The following is a 21,874-nucleotide window of genomic DNA, read 5'->3' on the forward strand; positions in this document are numbered from 1 at the left end:
TTAGGTCTCACGGGTGGGAAGATTCAGAGGCAGCTGAGATGATGGGCTTTTCTGCAGCCTCTGGGAAACCTGCACAGTCCAATCATCCTTAGGTTGCCTTCAGGGAGCACCAGTGAATACTTGCTCTTAGCACTGTTGCCCTGTAGGTGCCTCATGCTGCCCACAAGAACAGGTGAGACGCATGAGTGAGTCAGTTTGATTCCCTTACCTTTAAGATGGTCATTGCTCCAGGGTATTAAAATATTGCTCCAGATTACTGTGACGATCAAATGAGGTGAAGAGGTCACACATAGATGCCAAGTAGTTAGAGCTGCCCTCACAGGGCACTGTTCCCAGAAGCGTCAGTATACTCTTTCCTCTAAAGGTGCCAGCACCTTGAGGTCAATTGTGTTATCCTCATTTTACAGATGAGCAAACTGAAGCTTGGGAGATTTACTGACCTGCATGGGTTTACAAAGCTAGTGAGTGTGAAACTTCTTTCCCAGTGTTTGATGTATCAGTTCAGTTCAGTCACTCAGACATGTCCGACTTTTTGCGACCCCATGAATCGCAGCACACCAGGCCTCCCTGTCCATCACAAACTCCCGCAGTTTACTCAAACTCATGTCCATTGAGTCGGTGATGCCATCCAGCCATCTCATCCTCTGTCGTCCCCTTCTCCTCCTGCACCCAATCCCTCCAAGCATCAGGGTCTTTTCCAATGAGTCAGCTCTTCACATGAGGTGGCCAAAGTATTGGAGTTTCAGCTTCAGCATCAGTCCTTCCAATGAACACCCAGGACTTATCTCCTTCAGGATGGACTGGTTGGATCTCCTTGCAGTCCAAGAGACTCTCAAGAGTCTTCTCCAACACCACAGTTCAAAAGCATCAATTTTTCGGCACTCAGCTTTCTTCACAGTCCAACACTCATATCTACACATGACCACTGGAAAAACCATAGCCTTGACTAGACGGACCTTTGTTGGCAAAGTAATGTCTCTGCTTTTTAATATGCTATCTAGGTTGGTCATAACTTTCCTTCCAAGGAGTAAGCATCTTTTAATTTCATGACATGCAATCACTGCAGTGATTTTGGAGCCCCCCAGAATAAAGTTTGCAACTGTTTCCACTGTCTCCCCATCTATTTCCCATGAGGGGATGGGACCAGATGCCATGATCTTAGTTTTCTGAATGTTGAGCTTTAAAGCCAACTTTTTCACTCTCCTCTTTCACTTTCATCAAGAGGCTTTTTAGTTCCTCTTCACTTTCTGCCATAAGGGTGGTGTCATCTGCATATCTGAGGTTATTGATATGTCTCCCGGCAATCTTAATTCCAGCTTGTGCTTCTTCCAGCCCAGCATTTCTCATGATATACTCTGCATATAAGTTAAATAAGCAGGGTGACAATATACGGCCTTGACATACTCCTTTTCCTATTTGGAACCAGTCTGTTGTTCCATGTCCAGTTCTAACTGTTGCTTCCTAACCTGCATACAGGTTTCTCAAGAGGCGGGTCAGGTGGTCTGATATTCCCATCTCCTTCAGAATTTTCCACAGTTTATTTTGATCCACACAGTCGAAGTCGTTGGCATAGTCGATAAAGCAGAAATAGATGTTTTTCTGGAACTCTCTTGCATTTTTGATGATCCAGCGGATATTGGCAATTTGATCTCTGGTTCCTCTGCCTTTTCTAAAACCAGCTTGAACATCTGGAAGTTCTTGGTTCACGTATTGCTGAAGCCTGGCTTGGAGAATTTTGAGCATTACTTTACTAGCGTGGGAGATGAGTGCAATTGTGCGGTAGTTTGAGCATTCTTTGGGATAGCCTTTCTTTGGGATTGGAATGAAAACGGACCTTTTCCAGTCCTGTGGCCACTGCTGAGTTTTCCAAATTTGCTGACATATTGAGTGCAGCACTTTCACAGCATCATCTTTCAGGATTTGAAATAGCTCAACTGGAATTCCATCACCTCCACTAGCTTTGTTCATAGTGATGCTTTCTAAGGCCCACTTGACTTCACATTCCATGATGTCTGGCTCTAGGTGAGTGATCACACCATTGTGATTATCTGGGTCGTGAAGATCTTTTTTGTACAGTTCTGTGTGTTCTTGCCACCTCTTCTTAATATCTTCTGCTTCTGTTAGGTCCATACCATTTCTGTCCTTTATTGAGCCCATTTTTGCATTAAATGTTCCCTTGGTAGACTACACTTAATCTGTGTACTAATTAAATGAAGAGAAATAACCAGATTTTGTTTTTCTCAATTGAGGCTGACATCAATGTCCATGTCAGCAACCACTGTGCTGTACTGATTGACTCTAAACTGTAGAGTGTTGTTCCTCTGGGAGAAGCTGTTTCCATGTGGTCATGAATTCTGATGCACAAATTGATTGCCCTATGAGTGGGGTCCCAACAGACCTCTTGGGCCTTACATTCTGTCCATTACATCTTTCGTGTGCTGTGGATCTAATATGGACTTCTATGTAGGCCAAAAAAAGGAATGTTATCACATACAGTATTCTTGAGGATGCTATACTCCCAGGAAGGGAGGGGAATAAGGAAAATGTCAATCAAAGATAATATGTAAGAATAGCCACTCACTTACTGAATTTTGATGTGTGGCAGATACTTTGTTAAGCATTTTATAGATCTGTCATTTTCTCCTCATACAACCTCATGAACTAGGGGCTCGTTCTAGCTCTCATTTGTGGAAGAGGTATCTGGGAAGATTCATTTAACTACTCTATGCAGCTCTGTGGTTCCTTGGAGAAAACATCGTGGTTAACCCACGTTCTCTCACTTGAAGATCAAAATTTAGCAAAGTTACCAGCATGATAAAGAGGCTGCATCAGGGCTCCAGTGGCCTTGAGTTCAGTTCCTTTCTCCTGCACTCCAGTCAAGGAGTGCAAATGAAACAGACACGGGATTACTGTCTAACTCTATGTGTTTGCGTGCTAAGTCACTTCAACCATGTCTGACTTCTCGAGACCCCTTGGACTGCAGCCCACTAGGCTCATCTGTCCATGGAATTCTCCAGGCAAGAATACCAGAGTGTGAAGCAATTCCTTTCTACAGGGGATCTTTCCGACCTAGGGACTGAACGCCCATCTCCTGCATTGGCAAGTGGATCCTTTATCACTGAGCAACCAGAGAAGCCCCACAGTATGATTTGCCTGGCACTTAATAAACTTCTACTGTTAACATTATTATGCACATGTGAGAGAAAACATATCATAACCCAACTAAGCCAGCAGATTCAAAGCACAGAAGAGGATTTCAGACACTTTCACAGTTTCCAGGGTTCCCTCATGTGCAGGATTTCACCCACGTGGCTCCCCACCTGACGTTGTCAAAGCCCCAGCTCCCCCTTGTGACATGTGGTCATTTAATGGTCATTCAGCTCTCTTGCGTGTCCGGTGGCAGAGTCATGACTCTAACTCTGGTCAGCTCAATCCTAGTTCCAGGGCTCTGTCAGCTCCCAAAAACTATCACTGTATGAACTGCTTAGATGGAATGGAAGGGCTATTTAGGGAATGTTCCTTAGAAGATTCAAACTCTCATAAAATTGCACTCACTTCACATGCTAGCAAGATTATGCTCAAAATCCTTCAAGCTAGGTGCCAACAGTATGTGAACTGAGGACTTCCAGATGTACAAGCAGGGTTTTGAAGAGGCAGAGAAATTAGAGATCAAATTGCCGACATTTGTTGGATCATGGGGAAGGCAATGGAGTTCCAGAAAAAACATTTATTTCTGCTTCACCGATTACACTAAAGCCTTTGACTGTGTGGATCACAACAAACTAAGGAAAATTTTTAAAGAGATGGGAACATCAGACCATCTTACCTGTCTCCTGAGAAACCTTTATACACATCAAGAAGCAAGTTAGAATCAGACATGGAACATATGACTGATTTAAAATTGAGAACTGAGTGCATCAGGATTGTATATTGTCACCCTGCTTATTTAACTTCTATGCAGAGTACATCATGCAAAATGCCAGGCTGGGTGAATCACAAGCTGGAATCAAAGGAGAAATATTAACAACCTCAGATATGCAGATGATATCCCTCTAATGGCAGAAAGTGAAGAGGAACTAAAGAGCTTCTTGATGAGGGTGAAAGAGGAGAGTGAAAAAGCTGGCTTGAATCTCAACATTAGAAAACTAAGATCATGGCATTGGGTCCCATCACTTCATGGCAAATAAAATGAGAAAAAGTATAAGCAGTGACGGATTTTATTTTCTCAGGCTCTGAAATCACTGTGGATGGTGACTGCAACCATGAAATTAAAAGACACTTGCTCCTTGGAAGGAAAGCAATGACAAATCTAGGCAATGTGCTGAAAAGCAGAGATATCACTTTGTCGACAGAAGTCCATATAGTCAAACCGATGGTTTTTTCCAGTAGTCATGTATGGATGTGAATGCTGGATCACAAAGAAGGCTGAGGGCCAAAGAATTGATGCTTTTGAATTTTGGTGCTAGAGAAGACTCTTTATAGTCCCTTGGACTAAAAGGATATCAAACCAGTCAATACTAAAGGAAATCAACCCTGAATATTCACTGGAAGGTCTGATGCTAAAGCTGAAGCACCACTGCTTTGGCCACCTGATGCAAAGAGCTGATTCATTGGAAAAGACCCTGATGCTGGGAAAGATCGAAAGCAAAAGGAGAAGGGGGCAGCAGAGGATGAAGTGATTAGATAGCATCACTGACTCGATGGACATGAGTTTGAGCAAACTCCAGGAGATAGCGGAGGACAGAGAAGCCTGGTGTACTACAGTCCGTGGGGTTGCAAGGAGTCAGACACAACTTAGCAACTAACAAACAGCAACACCCTTAGAAGAGAAGGCAGTGGGTCCCAGTGATCCCACTCGCCACAGAGGTAACCTTGTTGGTAGGATGGCTAAGCAGTTCTCCTCTTCAGGCTCCAGTGAGAAAGGCTCTTCCAGAAGGAGAGTCTTTTTCACTGCATTTCACTGCAGATGAAAAACAAGTGTTTTCAAGTAACTCATTTTCTTTATTGACTCTTCAAGTACTGCACATCCTACTGTGAAACATTGAGAATCATCTCCATGGAATAAAAAGAACACTGGCTTTGGAATCAGAAGGATACGTTCTTTTTATCAACATCAACTCTGACACTTATAGCTGCATAACTTTGGACAAGCCCTTAAGCCCTGAGACTTTGTCTCTTCATCTGTGAAATGGGGACAGTAATATCTACTTCCAGGATGGTTGGAGAGGGTTAATTTATGTAATATATTCAAAATGTCTAGATCAGAGTGGACTCAGAAAATGTCACAGTTTTTCATCATTACATTTTTATTAGTAAACTAATAAATTGTAGTTACAAAAAAGACTTGCTTGCTAGATCCTACGACCCTCACACGTGGTGCCTTATGGTTCTAGTAACTGCCAGAGAGTTAGCTTGATTCACATCTTCAAAAGGGAAGCTGAGTTCAGTGGTGGGACGAGAGAGAAACTCACTCTCCAGGCAGATATATGGTCAGTTGACGTATGTGTCTGAGGGAAGCTAGAACAGTAAAAAGAAGTTTTCAGATCTCTAAACTGGGAAAGAATACTCCGGAGTGTAAGCCAGTCCATGGGCAACCGGGGATGGCTTCTGAAGCATGACATCTGTCACAGCTGTTTGGGTTTTGTCCATACATTTCTCTGTTGAAGTTTTGTTGTGCTGCCACATTGGAAAGGTGGGATTAAAAAGGTCATGGTCACCCACAATGATTCAAGCGTGTTGGATCCTTCATCTTCTCATATCTGTGCTCTGGACAGTAGAAGTCATATCCAGTCATGCTGCCAAGCAGAGCTCTGGAGTTTTATAGGACCTTTATACCATCTGAAACCATCTAGTCGAAAAGGTCTGATATTTAGCGGGAGATACACTAGGAAGAAGGCAATTACAGCAGACTGCTGGCAGTGGCATAGTCTACATAGTCCTATCGATAGGACTGTAGGAGCGGCACCTATAGAATACCAGTGATCAAGGCACTACTGAGTTACCCAGAGGACACGACCTTGTTGAAACAACAACCAAATGGAGGTACTTAGGGGGGAAGATGGGGATACAGACAACTTCCTTGGATAAAGAAACAGCACGTTCAGAGCATAGCCGTGGAAGAGAGCATAGTGCATTCAAAGAGTTAAAGAGGATCATTCTTGGCTGGAATGGAATGATTGGTGGGAAAATGGTAAGAGATGAGAATGAAAAGGGAAAAACCATGCAAGGGGACTGGACTTCACCCCTGAGGTGATGAGAAGCATTAGGCAGGGGCATGCCAGGATCACATCTTATAGGAAGTAATATAGAAGGTGAATTGGAGGTGAGATGTGATGGCGATGATGATGACAGTGATGAAAAAGGAGAGGGGAACAATCACCATCCACAAAACCATCTCCACCAAAGTGGAAAATGTGGTCAAGATTACAAGATACCAAGCCCCTCTACCACTTTGGGACCTCATGTGAAAGTGAAAGTCAAAGTCACTCAGTCGTGTCCAATTCTTTGCGATCCTATGGCCTATACAATCCATGGAATTCTCCAGGCCAGAATACTGAAGTGGGTAGCCTTTCCCTTCTCCAGGGAATCTTCCTAACTCACGAATCAAACCTGGGTCTCCCGCATTGCAGGCTGATTCTTTACCAGCTGAGCCACAAGGGAAGCCCAAGAATACTGGATTGGGTAGCCTGTCCCTTCTTCAACAGATCTTCCCAACCCAGGAATCAAAGAGGGATCTCCTGAATTGCAGGTGGATTCTTTACCAACTGAGCTATCAGGGAAGCCCAACCTCATATGGCTCTACTCAATGCAAAGAATAGGATCAGCATATGAAAAGAATTTGATGAACACTGAATGGTACATTTGAATTTATAGCTCTCTCTCTCTGATGGCTGGCATAGGACTCTCAGAATGTGGCATTAGATGAGTGTGTGACCTCAAAGAAAAAAATTATCTAACAAAATTATGCATTATTCATAAAAACCACAAAATAAGCTGTGGATTTATGTTTTGCAAAAAGATTTACAGAAATATGTTTAACTAACGAGATTGTATTCTGTCCTCATGTGATGGACCTCATTGCAGGCATCAAAGGGTAGGGCTAGAGAAGGAAATGGCAACCCACTCCAGTACACTTGCCTGGAAAATTCCATGGATGGGGGAGCCTGGTAGGCTATAGTCCATGGGGTCACAAAGAGTCAGACACAACTGAGTGACTTCACTTTCTTTCTTTCTGTAGGTTCTTTTGGAGAAGGAAATGGCAGCCCACTCCAATGTTCTTGCCTGGAGAATCCCATGGACGGAGGGGCCTGGTGGGCTGCAGTCTATGGGGTTGCAAAGAGTCGGACACAAGTAAGCAACTAACACACATATACACACACAAGGGTAGGGCAGTAAAGGGAATTGTGGGTTATTTTGTACAGCTGATGTATATTTATTGAAGAGATGGCAAAATCAATGCAGAGAAAGAGGAGAATCCGGCTCACGACCATAAAGCAAATTAGTGAAAAAAAAATAGTAGTAGGGTCTCCTGAATTACAGCCTTCTATTCTTTTGATTATATCGGTGAGTATCATTTACAAAAATGAAAATCAGGTAAATAAGCATAATAATCTTTCCATAAGCTAATATGCCTTAAGGTATTACCAGGATGCAGAGCTGGTAAACAGTAGTAGCTGATGTGTGTGTGTGTGTGTGTGTGTGTGTGTGTGTGGTGAGGAGAGTTCTAGTTTCACAAAAGTTTAGAGCAGATGGTAAAAACAAAGCTAAGTATATTTCTTTATTATTGGATACAACCAACCAGTTCATCCTAAAGGAGATCGATCAGTCCTGGGTGTTCACTGGAAGGACTGATACTGAAGCTGAAACTTCAATACTTTGGCCACCTCATGTGAAGAGTTGACTCATTGGAAAAGACCCTGATGCTGGGAGGGATTGGGGGCAGGAGGAGAAGGGGATGACAGAGCTTGAGATGGCTGGATGGCATCACCGACTCGATGGGCATGAATTTGAGTAAACCCCGGGAGTTGGTGATGGACAGGGAGGCTTGGCGTGCTGCGATTCACGGGGTTGCAAAGAGTTGGACACAACTGAGCGACTGAACCGAACTGAACTTAACTGAACTGAAAGATATTTTAATAAGCAAATACACCTTTAGAAATTCAAAAAGAAAGATTTTCATCAGTCTAGAGTTTTTTCAGTTTCACATTTTCAACATCAGATTGACATCCTGTTTTACATAAATTATGCTCATCATATTGACTTCTTTAATATCTTTAGGATTGACATTATAATTCTATGTTAAATGAAAGGCCCTTAGGGATTTATATGTTTTTCCTATTACCTACTTAATTTAAGTATATATCTCTAGAAGTTGATCAGCTTCTCTTAAAATTCAGCTGGAAGACTTTGACAGATAAAACAGTTCGATGACTAAATAAATCACATCAACTTCTCCCGGCTTTCAACATTTTATCTTCTACTTCAGGAGTTTGGCAATTTCTCCCACCTTAAATTGGATGACTTATTATTTGACTGTCAATCTTCTGGCTTCATAAAAATGTTCATCTCAATGCAACATTAAACCTAGATTTACATGTTACATCAATGCAACCTTTTATAAGCAACAGTTGAGGGCTCAAGTTAAATTTAGCCACACAAGTTACAAAAGGCTTCCCAGGTGGCTCAGCAGTAAGTAATCCATCTGGCAATGCAGGAGACACAGGTTCCATCCCTGGGCCAGGAAGATCCCCTGGAAGAGGAAACTCACTCCAGTAATCTTGCCTGGAAAATTCCATGGACAGAGGAGACTGTCAGGCTACAGTCCATGGGGTCACAAAAGAGCCAGACGCAACTTGTCAACCGAGCATACACCCGTGCACGATGTACAAAAAAAGGTATTAACCCAACTGAAGGGATCATCAGATGAAAGGTATCATCTATGTACAGATAAGGTCGCCAAAGCAAGGCCTCTGAAAGTGAAAGATTCCCTTCTCCAGGGGATCTTCCCAGCCCAGGGATTGAATCTATGTCTCCTATATTGCAGTTGGATTCTTTACCATCTGAACCAGGGAAGCCTCTAGCTGCTGACAAATATTCTTTGACATTGTGTAATGGGTAGCCTAAATTCAGAGACATTGAAATGGAGGGTGGGTATGTGTTAGATCACCAGGGACCGCTTCCTAAAGACAATTTTTCCACAAACAGTGGTGGTAGGGGGATGGTTTCAGGATGAATCAAGTGCATTACATTTATTGTACACTTTATTTCTATTAATATTATTACACCAGCTCCACCTTAGATCATGAGGCATTAGATCCCAGAGGCTGGAGACCCCCGTGTTAGAATTAAGGAATTTAATATTATGCAGATATGTTATAGACTACTCTTTGGGAAATGCAGTTTCCCAAGGACAAGGAACAAAATGCCCTAGAATCTTGCCAAATTCTTACAACCCTGTAACCATTCCAACTTGAGATTCACAAATGTCTTCATCCATTAAAACTATATAACAAATTAACATAGACCAGGTGGCTTATTAACAACAGAAATGTATTTCTCATATTTTTGGAGCTTAGGAAGTCCAAAATCAAGATGCTGACAGATTCCAAATATTGTGAAGGTTCACTTCCTGATTCATAGAGAGACATCTTCCTCCTGGGTCCTCACATGGTAGAAGAGGGGAACAATCTTTCTGGGGTCTTTTTTAACAAGGTCATTGATTCCATTAATAAGAACTGACCATCTTGACCTAATCATCTCCCCAAGATCCCACTTCCTAACACCATCACAATGGGGGTTAGGATTTCAAATTATGAATTTAGGGGGAACACAAACATTTAGTCAACAGCAATAGATATTCAGATAAATCCTCAGGACATTTCTCAAAGGCATTATTATATCTCCACCACCAGAATCTCATTTTTTTCTCTAAGGACTCAAACTATTTCCAGTTTTAAATCAATGAAAATTTCTTGAGGTTTTAAAATTTCTCATACTCATAAATGTATTAAGTGAAAATGTTAGATGTTAAGTGAGAACATATTCCAGCAGTGAAAGTAATGTACAAATCTATCTTTATCCTTAAAACTTATTTCACTTTTTCATTTTTAAAATCTTTTTATGCATTTTCTCCACAATTTTATTCTTTCTTGCCAAGTTCACACATCTGAATGACATTTTAAAGCCTGTCAAAGAGTGAAAACTAAAACATATGATCTTAATTATGCTTGAATGAGTGTTTTGCTGATTCAAAGTTGTAGTTAAGAAGGTTAGTATTTTACTTTAGAGAAAGTGGAAGTTTACAAGTCTATTTGATTCTTGCCCTATTAAATCAAAATAAACCTCTCCCTCTCTAAAAATCCTTTCTTTTTCTAGGTGAGGGTCCTTTATTTGACAATGACCCAAGGCAACTCAGTTTGAAGTGCTGGAAAATTACCTCTGTTGTAAATTAACAATTTAGAACTTTGTATTGAACACTACTAAGTTTTGAGAAAACCCTGAAAGAACTCCCCTAAATATTTATAGTGGGTTGCGTGGTGAATCCCACTTCAAAATTTGTCCCTGTCCTATTCCCAAAACCTGAAAATGTGACCTTATTTGGGAAAAGATCTTTGCATGCCTAATTAAATTAGAGATTGATAGATGCAAGCACCCTAAATTACCCTAGTGAGTGCTACCTCCAAGGATAGTGGGGAAAATATAAGCAGCACAAGCCAAGAACTGCCTGGAGCCACTAGCAACTGGAAGAACCAATTCTCCCATGAAGCCTTCAGAGAGAGTATCGTCCTGCTGACACGTTGATTTCAGGTGTCTGGGCTCCAGAACTGTGCAGGAATAAATTTCATTGCTTAATGTTACCAAATTTGCAGCAGTTTGTTATGGGAGCTCTAGAAAACCCATTACAACAAACTGTGGGAAACTCTTAAAGAGTGGGAAATACCAGACCAACTTACCTGCCTTCTGAGAAGCCAGTATGCAAATCAAGAAGCAACAGTTAGAACCAGACATGGAACAACAGACTGGTTCAAAATTGGGAAAGGGGTATGTCAAGGCTGTATATTGTCACCCTGCTTATATAACTTGTATGCAGAGTACATCATAAGAAACGCTGGACTGGAAGAAGCACAAGCTAGAATCAAGATTGCTGGGAGAAATATCAATAACCTCAGATATGCAGATGACACCACCCTTATGGTAGAAAGCAAAGAAGAACTAAAGAGCCTCTTGATGAAAGTGAAAGAGGAGAGTGAAAAAGTTGGCTTAAAGCTCAACATTCAGAAATCTAAGATCATGGCATCTGGTCCCATCACTTCATTGCAAATAGATGGGGGAACAGTGGAAACAGTGAGAGACTTTATTTTTGGGGGCTCCAAAATCACTGCAGATGGTGACTGCAGCCAAATTAAGATACTTACTCCTTGGAATAAAAATTATGACCAACCTAGACAGCATATTAAAAAGCAGAGACATTACTTTGCCAAAAGGTCCGTCTGGCCAAGGCTATGATTTTTCCAGTAGTCATGTATGAATGTGAGAGTTGGACTATAAAGAAAGCTGAGCGCTGAAGAATTCATGCTTTTGAACTGTGGTGTTGGAGAAGACTGTTGAGAGTCCTTTGGACTGCAAGGAGATCCAACCAGTCCATTCTAAAGGAGATCAGTCCTGAATATTCATTGGAAGGACTGATGTTGATGCTGAAACTCCAATACTTTGGCCACCTGATGTGAAGATCTGACTTATTTGAAAAGACCCTGATGTTGGGAATGATTGAACGTGGAAGGAAAAGTGGATGACAGAGGATAAGATGTTTCCATCACCAACTCAATGGACATGAGTTTGGGTAAACTCTGGGAATTAGTGATAGACAGGCATGCTGCAGTCCAAGGGGTCACAAAGAGTTGGACACGACTGAGTGACTGAACTGAACTGAGAGTATTTCATGTGAAATTCCGAGCTGGATGAATCACAAGCTGGAATCAAAATTGCAGTAAGAAATATCAACAACCTCAGATATGCATTTGATACTACACTAGTGACAGAAAGCAAAGAGGAAGTAAAGAGCCTCTTGATGAGGGTGAAAGAGCAGAATGAAAAAGCTGGCTTAAAACTTACCAGTCAAAAAATTATGATCACAGCATCTGGTCCCATCACTTCCTGGCAAATAGATGGAAAAAAAAAAAAATGGAAACAGTGGCAGATTTTATGTTCTTGGTCTCCAAAATCACTGTGGATGGTTACTGCAACCATGAAATTAAAAGACACTTGTTCCTTGGAAGAAAAGCTATGACAAACCTGGACAGTGTGTTAAAAAGCAGAGACATCACTTTGCTGATAAAGTTCTGTATATTCAAAGTTATGTTTTTCCAGAAGTTATGAACAGATATGAGAGTTGGATCATAAAGAAGGCTGAGTGCTGAAGAATTGATGTTTCTGAATTGTGCTGGAGAAGACTCTTGAGAGTCCCTTGGACTGTAAGGAAATCATACCAGTCAATCCTAGAGGAAATCAACCCTGAATATTCATTGGAAGGATTAATGTTGAAGCTGAAACTCCAATACTTTGGCCACCTGATGCAAAGAGTTGATTCACTGGAAAAGACCCTGACACTGGGAAAGACTGAAGGCAAGAAGAGAAGGGGGTGACAGAGGATGAGATCGTTGGATGGCATCACTGACTCAGTGGACATGAGTTCGAGCAAACTCCAGCAGAAGGTGAAGAACAGAGAAGCCTGGCATGCTGCAGTCCATGCAGTTGCCAAGAGTCAGACACGACTTACTGAACAAAAAAACAAGGAAGCTCATATAATGTTCAAATACTCCATGTCTTCCCTCTTCTGAAATCGTCAGAGACCAATATCACTGACTTGAGACCTGGTTCCACAAATGGGGGGGGGGGGGGCAGTGACTTCAGTTTTTAGCAATTTTTATCAAAGAAAGGGGATTTCATATTTTGTTCTTTCTGCAATAGTTTAGATGACTTTAAAATAAAAGCACATAGTAAACTGTAAGCACTCTATCTGAGTTTATTGGTAAATTCTTCTGTGCCATTAAAATTTGACACATCCTATTTTACATTTTCTTGTTTACAATGAATTTATCAAGTCGTCTTCAACAATTTTCTGCAAAATATTGAGTGAAATGAAAATGCCTGGCAGCTTCCACTCTCCTCACTATGTTTTAGTTTTCTTATCTGTAAAAGGGAGATCATAGGGTCATACTGGATCTTATAAAGTTGTTATGAGGGTTTATCCAGTTTACACATGTAAGGAATCTAGGACAATGTCTGGCACATCGTAAAAGTTCTATAGACGTAGATTGTTGTTGTTACCATCATCATCATCATCATTGTTATTATTATGTTTACCAGCATGGTAATCACGAAATGGGAGCCGAACACTTGTGACCCAAGTATGTACACATCCTGTCTAAGATTAATTCAGCTTAAGATCCCCTAAATTAAAAGTTAGATGCCCAAGACATGTGAAGAAATTGTTATGGTCTGTCTTCAAACTAAAAAGTATGATGGCATGCATCATTGCATGGCAAAAGCTTCTTGAACTTCAGATCCAGACAGACCCCAATTCTTATTCAACAGTGAATTTGCTCTGTAACCAGAGACAAATTACTTATAATAGATGCATCTTAGGCAGTCTGCTCAAGCTAGCTTTTATTCTCCAGTCACCTGTTAAAAAAGTACCAGTGGCTGTGAACTAGTCAGAGGCTGCTGCTGACTGAATCAAAGATGAGGCTGTCACGGGAGCTGAGGCATCAGAGTACCCTTGTGGGGACTGACAAAGTGACCAAAGAGTAAAAGAGATGAATTCTTTTCCAGGAAATGAAAACCCAAAAGTTAGTCTGGAGAAGAAGTGGGTGAGAGGAACAAGGAAATGACATTAAGACAAGCCATTCTAAGTGGAGCAGAAAGGGGAAAAGAGAGAGCTCCTTTCTTTCTGCTTCTTCTTTATTATCTTTATAACTATTATATCACAGTAACATTGCTCTCATATAAAGAAAAAGCAGAATCACAAGATTGAGTTTGTATTTGAATCATGAAGGGATATCAGAACTTTTAAATAAATATGTAGGGACAATTTTATCTACTTTCCAAGGCTCAGTAAAGCCCATTGTATTTCATTATACTGTTTTTTCCCACCTAAAAGTTTCAACTAGGATTAAGAGATATCAAAGCATTTAGTCAACCATATTTTGTATACACTAGTCCAAATGAGCAGACATTCCTAAGTCCTTTTCTGAAATAGTTTTGATATGTGTACATACCCTTGGCTACTAGATGGATGGTTCTGATTAGTCTGGTCAACTAAATCAAATAGTAATTCAGTCAAGCAATCAACTGGCCTCTTTCTACCCTTGTCTCCTTACCAAATTGGCTTATTTGATTACATCGTTGACCAGTTTTAAATTCAATCTTCTTGTATTTCCCCTTAAATGGAAAACTTAGGCATTACACAGTGTAACATATTTTCCTAATAAAAATTAGGGATATAACCAGAGATAGATTTGAGATTTTCTAATTTTCGGAGCAACTGCTTTTCTCCTACAAAGTGCATTGTATGCATGTGTACTTGTGCACACACACACAAACACACAATCAAGTTATCTTCATTTTACAGGTAAAGAAACTGAAGTTCAGAGAGGTATAGTGAGTCCTCTGATGTCACAGAGCATTAAGACACAGGGTATTCCAAGGGACCAAACCATAAACCACATAATCTGGATCAGTTATCTTCCTGTTCCAGGGAAGATCCCCTGGAGGAGGGCATGGCAACTCAATCCAGTATTCTTGCCTGGAAAATTCCATGGACAGAGGACCCTGCCAGGCTACAGTCCATGGGGTCATAAAGAGTTGGACACGACTGAAGTGACTTAACACAACAGCAACAACCCAAAGAGTACATAAGCAGCATGAGTCTGGCCTGGGGCTCCCAGAAACATAGTTTCTCCAACAGGACTAAATCATCAAAACTTACAGTAAAAAAATAACATTTATTCTAGAGACAGGTGATCACCTCTGTGGCCTGAGCACAAGAAAGAAAGAGTATAGGGCGGGACAACAGATCTGAATAAGAAAGACTATGCTTTCCTTTACCATTATTGAAAAAGCAAAAATATAATCCAAGAAACACCATCAATAGATAATAAACTACATGGACTATTTGCTCGAGAAAAATAAGCTAACCAAGGACACGTTCACTTCCTGCTACCTCATATTAAATTAATGTTTTCTCCAATGGTTTACATGGTGCAAAAAGCTCCTAGGGTCAAGGTTTATGTCTTTTTTGCTGTAGGCTTGAGGTTCAGTAAAGAAAACAAGAAATATTTTTAAGATGCTAAAGGACATTTCCATACTGTTCATGGGGTTCTCAAGGCAAAAATACTGAAGTGGTTTGCCATTCCCTTCTCCAGTGGACCACATTTTGTCAGAACTCTCCACCATAACCGTCCATCTTGGGTGGCCCTACATTGCATGGCTCATAGTTTCATTGAGTTAGACAAGGCTGTGGTCCATGTGATTAGATTGGTTAGTTTTCTGTGATTGTGGTTTTCAGTCTGTCTGCCCTCTGATAGATAAATACAAGAAGCTTATGGAAGCTTCCTGATGGGAGAGACTGACTGAGGGGGAAACTGGGTATTGTTCTGATGGGCCAGGCCATGCTCAGTAAATCTTTAATCCAATTTTCTGTTGATGGGTAGGGCTGTGTTCCCTCCCTGCTATTTACCTGGGGCCAAACTATGGTGGAGGTAATGAAGATACTGGTGACCTCCTTCAAAACATCCCATGCATGCACTGCTACAGTCAGTGTCCCCAACCCTGCAGCAGGCCACCACCAACCCACGCCTCTGCTGGAGACTCCTGGACACTCGCAGGCAAGCCTGGGTCAGTCTCTTGTGGGGTCACTGCGCCTTTCTCCTGGGTCCCGGTGCACACGGTTCTGTTTGTGCCCTCCAAGAGTCTGTTCCCCAGTCCTGCGTAAGTTCTTGCAGCTCTATGGTGGGTTAATGGTGATCTCCTCCAAGAGGGCTTACACCATGCCCATGTCTGCTGCACCCAGAGCCCCTGACCCTGTGGCTGTCCGCTGCTGACCTGTACCTCCATAGGAGATGCTCAAACTCAGTTTTGTCTCAGTCTCTGTGGGGTCCCTGGGCCCGAGAGCGCACAAGATTTGTTTGAGGCCTCTTAATGTCTCTGGCAGGATTGGGGTTTGATTCTAAATGTGAATTTGCCCCTCATACCATCTTGTTGGGGCTTCTCCTTTGCCTTTGGATGTGGGGTATCTCCTCACAGCTGCTCCAGCACCTATCATCTTACTGGGACTTCTCTGATCTTGAACGTGGGAGTATCTCCTCATGGCCGGTCCAACGAAGCGCAGGCACTGCTCCCGACCTTGGACAGGGAGTATCTCTTCATGGCTGCTCCAGCAAAGCGCAGGCGCTGCTCCCGACCTTGGACATGTGATATCTCTTCATGGCTGCTCCAGCGGAGCACAGGCGCTGCTCCTGACCTTGGACGTGGGGTATACCCTCTTGGCTGCTCACCGCTCCAGCACCACACACCCGCCACTCACCATTGCCAGGTCGGTAGGTGCACAATATGCTACTGGAGATCAGTGGAGAAACAACTCCAGAAAGAATGTAGAGACAGAGCCAAAGCAAAAACAACACCCAGTTGTGGATGTGACTGGTGGTGGAAGCAAGATCCAAAGCTGTAAAGAGCAATATTGCATAGGAACCTGGAGTGTTAGGTCCATGAATCAAGGCAAATTGGAAGTGGTCAAACAGGAGATGGCAAGAGTAAACGTTGACATTTTAGGAATCAGTGAACTATAATGGACTGGAATGGGTGAATTTAACTCAGATGACCATTATATCTACTACTGTGGGCAAGAATCCCTTAGAAGAAATGGAGAAGCCATCATAGCCAAGAAAAACATCCGAAATGCAGTATTTGGATGCAACCTCAAAAATGACAGAATGATCTCTGTTCCTTTCCAAGGCAAACCATTCAATATGATGGTAATCCAAGTCTATGCCCTGACCAGTAATGCTGAAGAAGCTGAAACTGAACGGGTCTATGAAGACATACAAGACCTTTTAGAATTAACACCCCAAAAAGATGTCCTTTTCATTATGGGGGACTGGAATGCAAAAGTAGGAAGTCAAGAAACACCTGGGGTAACAGGCATATTTGGCCTTGGAGTACAGAATGAAGCAGGGCAAAGGCTAATAGAGTTTTGCCAAGAGAACACACTGGTCATGGCAAACACCCTCTTCCAACAACACAAGAGAAGACTCTACACATGGACTTCACCAGATGGGCAACACTGAAATCAGATTGATTATATTCTTTGCAGCAAAAAATGGAGAAGCTCTATACAGTCAGCAAAAACAAGACCAGAAGCTGACTATGGCTCATATCATGAACTCCTTATTGCCAAATTCAGACTTAAATTGAAGAAAGTAGGGGAACTCACTAGACCATTCAGGTATGACCTAGATCAAATACCTTACAATTATACAGTGGAAGTGAGAAATAGATTTAAGGGACTAGATCTGATAGACAGGGTGCCTGATGAACTATGGATGGAGGTTCATGACACTCTACAGGAGACAGGGCGGAAGACCAGACCCAAGAAAAAGAAATGCAAAAAATCAAAATGGCTGTCTGAGGAGGCCTTACAAATAGCTGTGAAAAGAAGAGAAGTGAAAAGCAAAGAGTTCTAAAGAATAGCAAGGAGACATAAGAAAGCCTTTCTCAGTGAACAGTGCAAAGAAATAGAGGAAAACAATGGAATGGGAAAGACTAGAGATCTCTTCAAGAAAATTAGAGATACCAAAGGAACATTTCATGCAAAGATGGGTACAATAAAGGACAGAAACGTTATGGACCTAACAGAAGCAGAAAATATTAAGAAGAGGTGGCAAGAATACACAGAAGAACTGTACAAAAAACAACTTCACAACCCAGATAATCATGATGGTGTGATCACTCACCTTGAGTCAGACATCCTGGAATGCAAAGTCAAATGGGCCTTAGGAAGCATCACTATGAACAAAGTTAGTGGAGGTGATAGAATTCCAGTTGAGCTATTTCAAATCCTAAAAGATGATGCTGTGAAAGTGCTGCACTCAGTATGCCAGCAAATTTGGAAAACTCAGCAGTGGCCACAGGACTGGAAAAGGTCCGTTTTCATTCCAATCCCTAAGAAAGGCAATGCCAAAGAATGCTCAAACTACCACACAATTGCGGTCATCTGACACGCTAGTAAAGAAATGCTCTAAAATCTCCAAGCCAGTCTTCAACAATATGTGAACTGTGAACTTCCAGATGTTCAAGCTGGTTTTAGAAAAGGCAGAGGAACCAGAGGTCAAATTGCCAACATCTGTTGGATCATTGAAAAAGCAAGAGAGTTCCAGAAAAACATCTATTTCTGCTTTATTGACTATGCCAAAGGCTTTGACTCTGTGGATCACAATAAACTGTGGAAAATTCTGAAAGAGATGAGAATACCAGACCACCTGACCTGACTCTTGAGAAACCTGTATGCAGATTAGAAAGTCACAGTTAGAACTGGACATGGAACAACACACTGGTTCCAAATAGGAAAAGGAGTGCGTCAAGGCTGTACATTGTCACCTTGCTTATTTAACTTATATGCAGGGTACAACATGAAAAATGCTGGGCTGGATGAAGCACAAGCTGGAATCAAGATTGCTGGGAGAAATATCAATAACCTCAGATATGCAGATGACACCACCCTTTTGGCAGAAAGTGAAGAAGAACAAAAGAGTCTCTTAATGAAAGTGAAAGAGGAGAGTGAAAATGTTGGCATAAAGTTCAACATTCAGAAAACTAAGATCATATCATCTGGTCCCATTACTTCATGGCAAATAGATGGGGAAACAGTGGAAACAGTTGCAGACTTTATTCTGGGGGACTCCAAAATCACTGCAGATGGTGACTGCAGCCATGAAATCAAAAGATGCTTACTCCTTGGAAGGAAAGTTATGATGAAGTTAGACAGGATATTAAAAAGCAGAGATACTACTTTGCCAACAAAATTTAGTCAAGGCTAAGGTTTTTCCCATTGTCATGTATGGATGTGAGAATTGGAGTATAAAGAAAGCTGAGTGCTGAAGAATTGATGCTTTTGAACTGTGATGTTGGAGGAGACTCTTGAGAGTCCCTTGAACTGCAAGGAGGTCCAGCCAGTCCATCCTATAAGAGATCAGTCCTGAGTGTTCATTGGAAGAACTGATGTTGAAGTTGAAATTCCAATACTTTGGCAACCTGATGGGAAGAGCTGACTCATTTGAAAAGACTCTGATGCTGGGAAAGATTGAAGGTGGGAGGAGAAGGGATGAGATGAGGAGACAGAGGATGAGATGACTGAATGGCATCATTGACTCAATGGACATGAGTTTGAGTAAACTCCAGGAGTTGGTGATGGACAGGGAGGCATGGCATGGTGCAGTCCATGGGGTCACAAAGAGTCAGACATGACTGAGTGACTGAACTGAACTGAACTGCGAGGATATTTAGGTATAGCATTCTTTTAGCTTCAGGATTCCTTTTCCCTGGTGTTGACTCTAAAAGTTCCCATTTAAAGTTCACACCCTCAAGGGTTTCTTTCCTATTTTCACCATATCCCTATTAAAATCAATCTCTACTCCCTGAAAGTGTTCATCTTCTGTTATAAGCATACTGTTCTGGTTTATCAGTGTGTTACTTAAATGACATGAGATAGGCTGGCTACTTAGCTATAAGGTCCCAGAAACTTCTTACCATTCTCTACTAAAAAAAGTTTGATAAATAAGATGAGTACAAATATGGTTGTTAAATGTCAAGATGGCTCTGGGAAAGTGCTGACAAAGATGTTTACTCTTGGTATTTCTTCTCAAAAACTTGGTATTTGTGACTTTCCTTTCTTTCCTTGATTAGTGCTCTTCAGCTCTTTTCTCATCCAGAATTATGCTCATGAGATCATCACAAATTATATCATGCTAAAGTGAAAGTGAAAGTTGCCCTGTCTCGTCCGACTCTTTGTGACCCCATGGAGTATATACAGTCCATGGAATATATACAGTCCATGGAATTCTCCAGGCCAGAATACTGGAGTGAGCAGCTGTTCCCTTCTCCAGGGGATCTTCCCAACCCAGGGATCGAACCCAGGCCTCCTGCATTGCAGGTGGATTTTTTACCAGCTGAGCCATGAGTGAAGCCCAAGAATACTGGAGTAGGTAGCCTAGCCTTTCTCCAGCAGATCTTCCTAACCCAGGAATCAAAACAGGGTCTTCTGCATTGCAGGCAGATTCTTTACCAACAGAGCTATCAAGGAAGCCAAAGCTCAACACTAAAAAACTAAGATCTTGGCATCTGGTTCCATCACTTCACAGCATATGTGCATGCTCTGTGACCCCATGGACTGTAGCCTGCCAGGCTCCTCTGGCCTTGGGATTTTTCAGGGAAGATTACTGGAGTGGGTTGCCATTTCCTTTTCCAGGGGATCTTCCCAACCCACAGATCAAAACCCTCTCTGCTGCATCTCCTGCATTGGCAAGCTGATTCTTTACAACTGTGTCACCTGGGAAGCCTTCATGGCATACAGAAGGGGGGAAGTGGAAGCAGTGACAAATTGTATTTTCTTGACCTCCAAAATGACTATGGACAGTGATTGCAGCCATGAAATTTAAAGGCACTTACTCCTCGGAAGGAAAGTTATGACAAAGCTAGACAGAGTATTAGAAAGCAGCAGACATCACTTTGCTGACAAAGGTCTGTATAGTCAAAACTACAGTTTTTCTAGTAGTCATGTATGGATGTGAGAGTTGTACCATAAAGAAGGCTAAGCACCCAAGAACTGATGCTTTTGAACCATGATCCTGGAGAAGACTTTTGGGAGTCCTTTGGACTGCAAGGAGGTCAAACCAGTCAATCCTAAAGAAACCAACCCTTCATTGGAAGGACTGTTGGTGGAGCTAAAGTCCAATACTTTGGCTGCTGATGTGAAGAGTTGACTCATTGGAAAAGACCCTGATGCTGGGAAAGATTGAAGGCAAAAAGAGAAAGGGGCGGCAGAAGATAAGATGGTTAGATAGCATCACCAACTCAATGGATATGAATGTGAGCAAACTCTAGGACACAGTGGAGGACAGAGGAGCCTGGTGTGCTGTAGTCCATGAGGTTGCAGAGAGTCGGACATGACTTAGTGACTGAACAACAACAAAAATGATCTAAAAAACTAAAGACTCCCAAGGAGTTTCACTTTAACCTAGAAAAGGTATTATTATGGAGAATTATGGAAAATTATGATGTCACTGAGCTACTAAGATTACTTTATTTGGAAAAATAGACCAAGAAAGCAATATTTCTTACATAGCTCTCTGCCTGTGTGTTTTTAAACATGTGTTACCTTGTAGGAGATGTCGGCATGGCTGATTATGATTAGAACTGGGCTCACCAGAATCCTGGGATTTGGACAAGTCTTAGTTCTGTCAATCCAGTAGCTCTGGATCATGTGAAATGAGTCTCAGATTCCTCACCTATAAAAAGAACTCTGAAGTATTTCCAAAGCTTTTTATTCACTATTTCTAGGATATCAGTTGAAGATAAATTTTAGAGCTTACTTTGGAATGTAGGGCTAGAGTTGAATACCAATTGGGGATAATGCCATCAAACAACAAATTAGGAACTAAATAGGGCATGTTAAAGATCATTCTGACACTTTGTAAAGTGTGTGTTTTTTTTTTTTTTTTTTACATTAATGCAAAACCAGGATTCAGGGTAAGAAGGGAATCTAAAAATATTAGCCATTTGTGTATCAGAAATGGGATAAGTAGGCAAAATATATGGGAATAGG

Source organism: Muntiacus reevesi, chromosome 10 (genome assembly GCF_963930625.1).
Source record: "Muntiacus reevesi chromosome 10, mMunRee1.1, whole genome shotgun sequence".
In the NCBI taxonomy this organism is placed as follows: Eukaryota; Metazoa; Chordata; class Mammalia; order Artiodactyla; family Cervidae; genus Muntiacus; species Muntiacus reevesi.